At 44.8% G+C, this 12437-nt stretch overlaps 1 protein-coding gene across 1 annotated transcript in view; it reads right to left on the minus strand.

The window, feature by feature from the left end:
- Window positions 1-12437, minus strand: part of MAP3K9 (mitogen-activated protein kinase kinase kinase 9) — an 87107-nt gene that overhangs the window by 64948 nt on the left and 9722 nt on the right.

Consider the following 12437-nt stretch of genomic DNA (forward strand, 5'->3'; position numbering starts at 1 on the left):
CAATTCCTAAGACACATTGGGCTTCTGACTTTACAAGCTACTCCAAGGAACACCTTCCTCTAGGGTCCCAAGCTCCTGAAAAGTTTATGAAATAGATACATAAAAGCAAAGGCTTGAAGAGAACAAACAAAGCTCATTCAGTAGAAGTGTTTGAGTCCATCCAGAAAGGAACTAGGGACAAAAAAAAAACACAAACAAAACAAGATTTTTTGGTTGGCCACATTGGAATTGCCACCAAACACCTGGGCTGCTACATGCGAAGTCCTATACTGGGGATGATGTGAGGGGAGAGAGAGACAGGGGGAGCAAGGGAAGAAAAACAGCAACACCTCTGCTGTCAATAATTCTATTGGCATTTCTATGTTTTCATAAAAAAAAGTTATCAGAGACAAAAAAATACTTAATTGCATTTGCCTCTAAGAAGTAAACAGGGTTTAGGGTGGGAAGGAGAGAGACTTTTCTTTTTTCTCTCTCTCCTTTTCTGGAGATAGACTTTTCTTTGTATTTCAATTTTGTCCTATTTTTACCCATGTGTATCCATTACATTTTGAATTTTTTAAATTCTACAGTACAACTGGAAAGAATATGACTAAAACAATGAAAATGCAAGTACAAGACAAAAGATACCACCCAAAAATATAATCACCAATTGTGATCTAAATACTAAGGGAATAAGTGTAGCAGATGGAATTATAATTTAAATGGTCAATATACTGGGTGCTTATTACGTGCCAGGCACTCCTAAGAACTTCACCTAGATGATCTTATTTAATCCTCACTTCTACCCCGTAAGATGAGATCGGTGGTATTATCATTATTCCCGCTTTACATCTGCAAAAGCTAAGCCACAGAGGGTATATCATTTGCTCAAGGTCCTTAGCTAGCAAGTAACAGAGCCAGGTAAGACTCAAATCCAGTTTCACCCACGGTTCACATGGGCTCATCTCTAAAAGAAGAGAGGGTTCACATCCTAAATGAGAGCTCTAAAGGAGAAGAGATGTAGTGTTGTTTGGAGAATGTCTATGCGGGAAGGAGGTATGTATGGGAAAGACACAGTGCTAGAATCTGTGATTATCGAAACTATAAACATTTCTTAAGGACCTACTACGTGCTGGACACAACCAGATTTAGAGAGTAGCTGTAGGAAACAAAGCTCTTATACAGAGATGAAAAAGGGCCAGACATGCTCCATTTACCTTCCAAAACAAGACACAAAACTCAAAATAAAATTTCTTCAATCCACCCTGAATACTCCAGAGTCTTAAATGACACTGTGTAACAAGAAAGCTAAGTTGACACAGGGAGGCCAGGAGAGATGTGAAAAAAGGAGACTAATGCAGCAGAGAAGGGAGGGAAAGAAATATATTGCCTTCCTCCTGGGGCAAAAGCATTTTAATTATCAACTGAGAGTCCAGCAGAGCCATAAAACTGGCCAGCTGTCCCATTCAATCAAGCCAAAGGCTGTAACAGACGGGACGAGGCTGCATTTTTCAGAGGACCGAGCACTTCGAGTTAAGGCTGAGTCCAGAGGGTTCAAGACGCACGGGCCGTTTCCACAAGAGGCTTTTGCACAGTTAGAAGGGGCTGGTGGGGCTCAATCCCTTTCAGGGGCTTCAGCAGAATTAAATCTGCCTGTTTCGGTGGGAATAGTAAAACTGTGACTGGCTGGGTTAGGAGAGGGCTACTCAGGGCTGCCTAAAATCCTCTTGCACCACTTTAAAAAGGGAAATTCAGCCATATCCTGTGTGCAACTAAAATAACAAGGAATGGAAAGAAGTTTCTCCTACTCCTTAGAAAGGAAAAAAAGCACAGTGCCATTTACTGAATGCAGTGCCTGTGTGATACTGACACATAATAGCTCATATCATCTTAAAACAGTACTGCTCATTTCTGTGTTGTTCATATTTTACAGATGAGATTTCCTGCGACTCCAAGAGGTTGGCCACGTGCCCAATGTCAAGTGCTCAAGAAGTAGCTTAAATCCAAGTCTATCTAACTCCCAAGCCAGTGTTTCTTCCATTAGACCACAGTGGTTCCCAAAACCAATCTTAAGGGGAAAATGCTTTCTTCTCAGATCAAAACCTTCAAGTTTCCTATAGAGAGCAAAAACTTTAGGGAAGTTAGGAGGGAAAGGGACATGCAACCCACAGCTTTTAATATGTCTAATTTATATGTCTCACTCTTACAGTATAGTGGATCACACAGGGACATGTTCTTCCTGTTATTCTGCTGGTGAGTGGGGATATATAAGGCACACAATTAAAGTCGCCTAAGTGACCTTGAGCCCCACCTGGAAAAGCCCTATGTTGTTTCAAAAAAGGGAGCAGGAAGCAAGTGTAAATCAAAGCAGCAGCAAAGCTCTGAGACACCAGGATGCCCCTTGCTTAGCTCCAAGGACAGAGTAGCAGGGGACTAACTGTGTCCCGCTTCTAGGAGGAAGGCTGTCCTTGGATTATTGTGAATCTCCAGGATGGTTCATGTGACCAGAGCATCTTCTCTCAGCAAGGCCATCTGTCATGCCCTAAGCAGCAGTGGGGGAAGGGGACCACTTGTGGGCTCCTGTCAACTGTTTTCTCCACTAAACCACTCGGCAAAGATTCCCTTTCAGGAGATTCAGCCCCAGCCAGAACAAGCCCCGAAGTGGGGAACCTGAGCACACAGCAGCCTGACATGCAGAGGCAGACAAACCATGTAGTCACTAACATTCCCAAATACACAGACATTCATGCTTTAAGTCTTGGGCAGGGCCTCAGAGACCACCTGTCCAAACCTCTCATTTTGCAGATGAAGAATCTGAGGTCCAGAGAGATCACAGATGTGCCCAAGGCCACCCGGCCAGTCAGTGTCAAGGACAGCCCTGGGGCCCATGTTCTTTCCACTGTACCAGAACACCTCTTACACAGATGCCCAATTTAAGTTCTCTGTAATGATATTGATTTATAACCTTCTCTCAGTCTTACAATAATAAGAGCCCTGACCTTTTTCCTCCAAAATGAATGTATCCACATTTTGCATAGATTCCAGGTGGTTCCCTGGCCCTATGTTAATCTTTACATTATAAGAGGAACAAAGTGTGGTTCTACAAGAGGCTGTCAGGGGTATTGAAGGGGACTCCACGGTAAAGACCTGGGCTCCCTGGACCTGGGACGGAAGCTACATTTTTCTCCTGACTCAACCGGACCACTGACATGACTGCTTTGTGTGTCATCCATAAGTGACCCTGAGCTACCTCATCGAAACGAGGTGAAGAACCAGGTTAAGGAATGGAAAATTTTCCAACAGATGCGGAGGAAAGGAGAGATAGGCAGGCTCTTCTCTCATCTCCTTAGAGATCCTGAAGGACAAATCTTGAATCTGAGCAATGACGGTGCCACAGACCACCCACAAACTGTGGTCAATACCTAGCTCTTACCAGGTTTGGTTGGGAGGGATGTGGGGAAGGGAAGATACAATAAAATGTATTATTTACTTTCAAGGCAATAGTGGCTCAAATCAGAGGAAAGAGATCAAAGAGGAAGAGACTGAATATTCATCTGGAAATCAGACCCCACACGCCTTTCAAAGCCTTTCTTGCCCTGAACTCAACCCCTCACCAAGGCTGTTATCTGCAACTAAAAGCTCATAGTCCAGAAACCCCCACCAAGGCCCTTCATACAGCACAAGCTTCTGCTCCAACTCCAGCATAGCATTATGAGAGCTTAAAAGTTACCTGGGCTTTTGGGCTCAGCCAGTGTCCTGAGCTACTTGCTGCCCCACTGAGTAAGCTGCAGAGAACCTCCACGGTGATGAAATAGGAAGAAGAGGCAGGCAGGACTCTAGAGCAACCGCTGGGAAATGAAGGCACGTGGCCCACAAAGAGATCCATTCCCCTTATAAATCCTTCTTCACCAACCACAGGAAAGGACGGAGGCAAGAGAATCCAAGCATGCAATTTGCCTCCCAGGAGGCCACACTGTACGGGGCACTGGGCCTGCTGGCCTCACTGCCTGGAACCTCCTTGCCCCACCTTCCCTTTCCACTTTGTCTCCACTCTTGCCTCTCTCATATCACATCAGAAACAAAACTTCCTCAGAGAATTCTCCAGCACTCCTCTCGAGGCATGTCCCATTATCAGCCATGCTGATGGTACTCACCACAGTCTTGACTTTACATTTTGTGCCACTTTATTTTGATCAAGGTCCTTCTCCCTGAACCCACAGGGAGCTCCTGGAGGGGAGGGCCTGTGTCTGTTTTTGTTTGCTGCTCTATTCTTAACACCAGGCACTCAGACTGGCCTATAAAAGAAAACCAACTTTGTGCAGGAGATGGCCACAAAGGCACGGGACAAAAGGGAAAGGCAAGGTTCCCAAACCACGTTCAAGAACCGAGAGATGCGACAGGACTTGCAAGTCAGATCTCCGGCCTCAATGGTTCCTTCTGCTGAGTCCTGTTCACCTGGCTGGTTATTTGCTTCATTTCAGCTTTATTCACTTATGTATTTATTTTGGCTTGCAGAACATGTCTCTGTATTCATGGGAAATGCTACCCATCAACTGAACAGGATGCTCTGAGACATGCCAGGTGGCTGCTAGCTAACCTCTGGCATAGCCTCCTGCAACCAAAAGATAAATCCAATTCTTAGAGCGCTTATACACTTTTGCCTGGGAAAATCCTCAAAACACATCCATCATCCTCCAACTCTCTGTTAAGAAGGAACATGTGGCAAAAACCACCAAAGGACCTGACTAAGGAAAAAACAGGGAGAGAAATTCAGAAGTACCTGAGCCAGGTAATGCCAGAAGTATTTCACTTGGAGAGGCCTCCATGAAGCATACAAAAAGTCATTTACTTACCTTTCAAAAAGGACCAAGACTTGGGTTTTCCAGCTGATATTTCACTGCCTTCCAGGTCCACTCTGGGAATATTTTATTGCCTATTTCATTCTCCTGGAGGAAAAAACTGCCTTTACGGCTACTCCTCATCCTTTTTCGAGGCAAGTCTAATGCCACATCATCCCTGGCCAGGGTGCCTGAGCCTTAGCTGCTTCCTCCATCAGGCAGAATGGGCTCTACCATGCGTGCAGGAGAAGGACACTAGAGACTGGGATCTAGTGGGTCCCAGGGTGCCACAGGTCTGGCAGCCAGCAAACTCACCAGCCATGAGAAATCCTACACAGGAAGACCAGTCAGGAGCTTTGGCTAGTGTGTGGTCCAGGTATACTCCAGGGCTTAGAATGTTAGAGCCTGCTGAGCTGAGGCCAAGGGTAAGACAAAAGCTCTGTTCTCCTCACATTGGTGAAAGCATGTCTTCAGCTTCCTGACCTTGTGAACTCCAAGAGAAGGTTGGAGATGAGGACAAGATGTAAGTGAACAGAATTGGGAGGGGGAGATGCTACATGGGCCTCCAGTTCCAAGAAGAGCAGCCAATCCAACAATTCAACAAAATTGGAACAGGCACTATGAGGAGCATGACAGGCAGTCCCCAGGTTGGGAACAAAGGGAGTACTGAGGTTGGACAGAACAGACTGGGAGTGGACCCAACAGCACCGGGCAGTGGTCTGCTCCAGCAGCTCCTAGCAGCCGGCAACTGGCTACAGTGGAGACGTGGGCCAGTGAGTTAGCCAGGGCTGGTGATCAGGAAAAGTGTGAAGAGGGGAGGAGTCAGAGGCTTTTGGGATCAATAACCAATGTACTGTCACAACACCACACTCCAGCATCCAAAACAGGTGGTTGGGCTCAGACAATTAAGATGGATCAAGGGCCAGGGGATTCTAATGAGGATGAAAAGCAAATTCCATGTGGCCGGGCCTGGTGGCTCACACCTGTAATCCCAACATTTTGGGAGATCAAAGCAGGTGGATTGCTTGAGCCCAGAAGTTCAAGACCAGCCTGGGCAACATGGCGAGACCCTGTCTCTACTAAATAAAAAATAAAATAAATAAATAAATAATTCCACACAAGTGAGGTCTGAATGACATCCATGGGTAAGAGAAAGGGAATATTTACATTTTGGGATCCCATAAGTAAACCAGTTCACGTGATATTTCATTCATTCATTCATTCCTTTTATCTATACATTTATTGAGGACCCTACTATGCACCTGGAACTATGCTGGGAACGAAAGACACAAAACCTATTTGGAGATGTAAGGGATACTCCTGAAATCATAGCCAAAAAAAGAGGCCAGGTTGTGTAACTTGGCAGGTTGGCCTGCAGGACAGCACGGTGTTTTGTTATGGCCTGTGAATGCCTACCAGCACTTTAAATTGACTCACTCTGGCTGGATGGCAGTTGTACTTGCAGCCATTAGATCAGAGGTTCTAGTCTCTTGTCACTCCAATATTCTTCTACGAACTACCAGGTAAGACACATTTATCAAATGATGACTTAGCACTGACTACAGCAAGGATATGTGATGGGCTACCAGAACCAGCCAGGTTTGAGCTGAGCACAGAAAACTGCGGAGGGGTTGGATAGGCAGAGAGATGAGGCGAGGGCACCCCTGCCAGCAAGGAGGAAAGGGGAGACCAGCTTGGCTAAAGAAGAAAGTGCCTCTAGAAGAAGAGAAGGCAGCAAACATCTCATGAGCATTTAAGCTGACATCTGAAAAGAAGAAGACAGGTGTGCCCAGTCCCAAACCAAATACAGTTCACCACTCACCTCTGCTCTTTCAGCTATAAAGTTAAGAATGAGTTGGCTGAAACCCAAAGAAGGTACAGGCAGGGGATAAATCAAACATTAATGCAATGTGGATGCTGTGGCCTTGTGAGCAGAATGACGTTATTCCCAATTATATGAAACTAAAGCACTAGGCTACACAGAACAACAATGAAATACCCCAGCTGTCCAACAGGAGTGTGCAGGCAAGAGTGTAGTGATTAGGGCCACAAGCTGACAACACACTGACAGAGGGAGGAGAAACACATGCTACAAGCAATATTTTTGTTAGGATATTTTCTAGGGGTAAAAATAAACACGGAAAAATGCACAGAAAAACTGGAAAAAAACCACAGTGTTTTTACCCGTGTTTTTCTCTTTTCTTTTTCTTTCTTTTTTTTTTTCCGAGATGTTGTCTCACTCTGTCACCCAGGCTGGAGTGCAGTGATGTGATCTTGGCTCACTGCAATCTCTGCCTTCTGGGTTCAAACAATTCTCCTGCTTCAGCCTCCCGAGTAGCTAGGACTAGAGGCACGTACTACCATGCCCGGCTAATTTTTTGTAGTTTTAGTAGAGATGGGGTTTCACCGTGTTAGCCAGGATGGGCTCAATCTCCTGACCTCATGATCCACCTGTCTCGGCCTCCCAAAGTGCTGGGATTACAGGAATGAGCCACCGTGACCGGCCTCTTTTTCTTTTTTTTTTTTTTTTTTTTTTTTTTTTTTGAGATAGAGACTTGCTCTGTTGCCAAGGCTGGAGTGCGGTGGCTCGATCTTGGCTCGATCTTGGCTCACCACAACCTCTGCCTCTCGGGTTCAAGCGATTCTCCTGCCTCAGCATCCTGAGTAGCTGGGACTACAGGCGCATGCCACCATGTTCGGCTATTTTTTTGTTTGCTTTTAGTAGAGATGGGGTTTCACTATGATGGCCAGGCTGGTCTCAAACTCCTGACCTCGTGATCTGCCCACCTCAGCCTCCCAAAGTGCTGGGATTACAGGCGTGAGCCACCATGCCCAGCCTCTCTTTTTCTTTTATTTATTTATTTTTTTTGAGACAGTCTCACTCTGTCACCCAGGATGGAGTGCAATGTTACAATCACTGCTCACTGCAGCCTCAACTTTCCAGGCTCAAGTGATCCTCCCACCTCAGCCTCCCAAGCAGTCGGGTCCACAGGCATGCACCACCACACCCAGCTAGATTTTATTGTATTTTTTACAGAGATGGGATTTCATTGTGTTGCCTAGGCTGGTCTCAAACTCCTAGGCTCAAGAGATCCGCCCACCTCAGCCTCCCAAAGTGCTGGGATTACAGGCTTAAACCACTGTGCCCAGCTCTTTTCTGTATTTTCTAAGAGAAGGAAAGAAGTTATTTAATATGAATATAAAAGTAATGAGACTACCTTCACTTTCAATGTTTTTACTTTCCAAAGCTTTTTCATATTACTTGAATATTCATATCTTTACTTATTTAACTTTTTTCTTTTTTTTTTTTTTAAAAAACAGAGTCTGGCTGTCATCCAGGCTGGAGTGCAGTGGCGCAATCTCAGCTCACTGCAATCTCTGCCTCCCAGGTTCAAGTGATTCTGCCTCAGCCTCCCAAGTAGCTGGGATTACAGGCACCGACCACCACCCCTGGCTAATTTTTGTATTTTAGTAGAGACAGGGTTTCACCACGTTGGCCAGACTGGTCTTGAACTCCCGACCTCGGGTGATCCTCCTCCCTCAGCCTCCCGAAGTGCTGGGTTTACAGGCGTGAGCCACCACGCCTGGCCACTTATATAACTTTTAATGGCCACTATTAAACTGCTCTTCTGCCAAATGCCATTATGCCAAGCCACCTACTATAAAAAATCCTGAAGTCCATCTACCTGCCCCCAAAAGCACAACGTTTACATTTACGACCATCTTTCAACAATGTGTTTGCTAACAGTCACGTAACTGGTTTTCCCCAATTTGATGAAGAAGAGACACATAAATCCATTTTTATAGCCAGAGGCTTTTTACAAGTAGTTTTGAGGTGTGATGCTTAAGTTAGTGATGTGATATGGTAAAGTAGTATAAACCAGTAGTTAAGCCAGGGGTCTGAGCCACACGTCCCAGGGCCTGGCTAAACTTGTTTGGCTGTATGCTGCTAGACATTTGAGGTAATAGTTCATACCGATGCGTGTCCTGCATTAAGATTCCATGGTAAGACTGCTAGCTGCCAATTCCTTAGCGGCAATGCTCTTCCTTGGTAACAGACCTTGATTCTCAGCTGGGCTCAATGACACCCAGCATAAAAGCCTCCATCTCCCTGTCCCCTCTCCAGCTAGTGATGGCCAGCGACCACACTCTGTCCAATTAACACAAGCACATACGCCATGCTGGATTTCTGGGAAATTAATGGGAGCCAACTCAGCCATGTGGGGCACCTTTTCTGTGCTTCTGCTTCCCCTCCTCCTTCAGGCCTGTGACTTGGACCTCATAACTGGCACTCCAGCAGCCATCTGGACCACAGGGTGACAATGAGGATGGAAGCCAAGTACCGGGATGAGGGAGTAAAAAATAGGAACCTGGGTCCCAGACAACAACATGGAGCTGCCCTAAAATCCTCCGGGCTTCTTTTCAAAGACAAGTCAATGTAGACCTTGTTTAGCTGCTGTTATTTTGTTTGGCTTTTCAGGCTACATACGGTCAATCTAAACTCAATGTAGATTCTATATCAACATGGGATACTATATGCCATACACGTTTCACTGCCAGTAAACTGCAAATGACTTTTTAAAGTAGATGACCAGGATAATAAAACATTTTAATAAGACACTTTTTACTGAACCTTTCTAACAGCTAGGCGTTTATCACCAACTGCTTTCTCTTTCCCACAAAGACAGCTCCCGTGTATACATACTCTTTTCTTGAATGGTCAAAGTCAACTAACACATATAATTCCTAGTATTCTGCCCTCACATGACAATGACCAAAATCCAATTCTCCGGAACCCTTAACAAAGCAAGGAAAACAAGCCAGTGTTCCCAAGTCTACAAAATACAAAGAAGTTATGGCTCCCAAGCTGGAGGCAATGCACAAAGAAGTGGCATAATGCTTTTAAGATAATTTTCAGCCTGGGCCACAAAGCAAGACCCCCGTCTCTATTAAAAAAATAATAATAGGCCGGGCGCGGTGGCTCACGCTTGTAATCCCAGCACTTTGGGAGGCCGAGGCGGGCGGATCACGAGGTCAGGAGATCGAGACCATGGTGAAACCCCGTCTCTACTAAAAAACTACAAAAAAAAATTAGCCTGGCGTGGTGGCGGGCGCCTGTAGTCCCAGCTACTCGGAGAGGCTGAGGCAGGAGAATGGCGTGAACCCAGGAGGCGGAGCTTGCAGTGAGCCAAGATTGCGCCACTGCACTCCAGCCTGGGCAACAGAGCGAGACTCCGTCTCAAAAATAATAATAATAATAATAATAATAAAATTTTTTTTAAAAAGGCTGGGTGCAGTGGCTCACGCCTGTAGTCCTAGAACTTTGAGAGACTGAGGCGGGTGGATCACCTGAGGTCAGGAGTTCGAGACCAGCCTGGCCAACATGGCGAAACCCCGTCTCTACTAAAAATACAAAAATTAGCCGGGTGCAGTGGCAGGCTCCTGTAATCCCAGCTACTCAGGAGGCCGAGGCAGGAGAATTACTTGAACCTGAGAGGCGGCAGTTGCAGTAAGCTGAGATCGCACCACTGCACTCCAGCCCGGGTGACAAAGTGAGACCCTGTCTCTAAAAAAAAATAAATAAAAATAAAATACAATCATTTTCAAGTCATGCACACATTGCAATGGAATAAGAATGGTGGTATCATCGAGGTTCGTATTAGATGTATGCAATCCTTGGCAAACATCCACCCACAGACAAACGTCAAAGTGCTACCCCACCACACATGTAAGATTTACAACTAGCATCAACATCAGCACCAACCATGCAGTCCAATGGACCATAAACATTACTTGGCATCAACTGTATTGAGAAGGTCCTTTAAAATACTGCCGAGTGTTTAGGTATTATACAACTTCTGCAATCCTGATGGCTTCCCTTGGCAAAACCCACATAAGGAAAAAGAAAGGACCAGAGTTTTGTCTCCTGAATAACAGAATGACACTCAGGTCTCTCGCCCCCTCCTACAAACAGCAGAACCTTAACAGGGTAATTTTTCCTGCATAAGAGCCTCCACTCCTAAATACAAATCTCATAAGAGGTAAAAATGTGTATGAAGAGCTTAAAATTATACTCAAATTCAAAACTTCATCAAGTAAACTATTAACTTTTACAACTTTGTTATCCTAGCCCAACTTTCTAAATGGGTTCAATTATGTAACATTACAGTACTTTGCCTACTTCTCTCAACATGATAAAAAATATTAGAAAAAGTAAAATAAAAATTCAGCTTCTCCATCACATTTTCCAGCAATATATCTGCTTCTTTTTACCCTATCACTTAAAGCAATCGCTAGGTAGAAGTTACTTTGAAAAGAGGTCACCAAAAGTTTTAATTTATTTAAAGAATAGAATTTGAGTGGGGGGTCAAGGATGAAAATCATCATGATAAAGAGACAGGAAAATGGCAAAGGGAAAAAGAGAAACCAGATTTTTTATGTAACTTAAATACTTCACATGCATCATATCTAAAATACATATCTAATGTTCCATACCCTTACAAGAAGGAGTTTTTCTATTATTAAGGGAGAAAAGAACATAGGTAGAAAAGATAAATGTATATTTGTATATGTATAAACCAGATATGCTTTAAAAATGTCAGGAAGGATATGCCAAATGTAATAGTCGTTCTCTCTAAAGGGAAACATTATAGGTTAACTTCCTTTTCTTTTTAGCTGCACTTTCTGATTTTCTACAATAGACACTATTTACACGATTTTTTTAAGAGATGGGGTCTCACTATGTTGCCCAGGCTGGTCTCAAACTCCTGGGCTCAAGCAATCCTCTTCCTCCTCAAGCCTCAGCTTCCCCAAAGTGCTAGGATTACAGATGTGAGCCACTGCGCCCCGCCACTACTTACATAATTTTAAAATGTAGTTTTGTTTGTTTGGATTTTTTTTTTGAGATGGAGTCTCGCTCTGTCACCCAGGCTGGAGTGCAGTGGTGCAATCTCAGCTCACTGTAAGCTCTGCCTCCTGGGTTCACGCCATTCTCCTGCCTCAGCCTCCCCAGTAGCTGGGACTACAGGCGCCCGCCACCATGCCTGGCTAATTTTTTGTATTTTTAGCGGAGATGGGGTTTCACCATGTTAGCCAGGTTGGTCTCGATCTCCTGACCTCGTGATCCGCCCGCCTTGGCCTCCCAAAGTGCTGGGATTACAGGCATGAGCCACCGTGCCTGGCCTTAAAATGTAGTTTTTAAAGTAAACAGATTCACAATAGCATCAACAGAAAAATAAACCACATCTGGAACAGCCTGGAGCAAAACAAAGTCTGAAGGATTTCCAGGCTCAAAGCTGAAGGACGCAGAGAGAATGAAGTCCCTGGGGGCCCATGCTACCCCGAAAGTCCTTCAACTCAAATGCCCTCCTCTCTAGGACAGGATGCTCCAAGTGATTTTAAGTACATACCATTATGCAATTGTGTCCTCTTTACCACCCAGTTTAGGCGAGAGAGAGCACAAAGTACCAAAGAAAAGAAGCATATTCCTAGCCCTGCTGAGTCAGCCAACGTGAAGGACTGGAGCTTCTACTAACTCACCATTTAATATTTAACACTTGCTTTAAATCCAGTTTATGGATTCTGGATGCTTAATAAACAGTTGCTTCTCAGTTCCCTGCT

Source organism: Nomascus leucogenys, chromosome 1a (genome assembly GCF_006542625.1).
Source record: "Nomascus leucogenys isolate Asia chromosome 1a, Asia_NLE_v1, whole genome shotgun sequence".
Lineage (NCBI taxonomy): Eukaryota > Metazoa > Chordata > Mammalia > Primates > Hylobatidae > Nomascus > Nomascus leucogenys.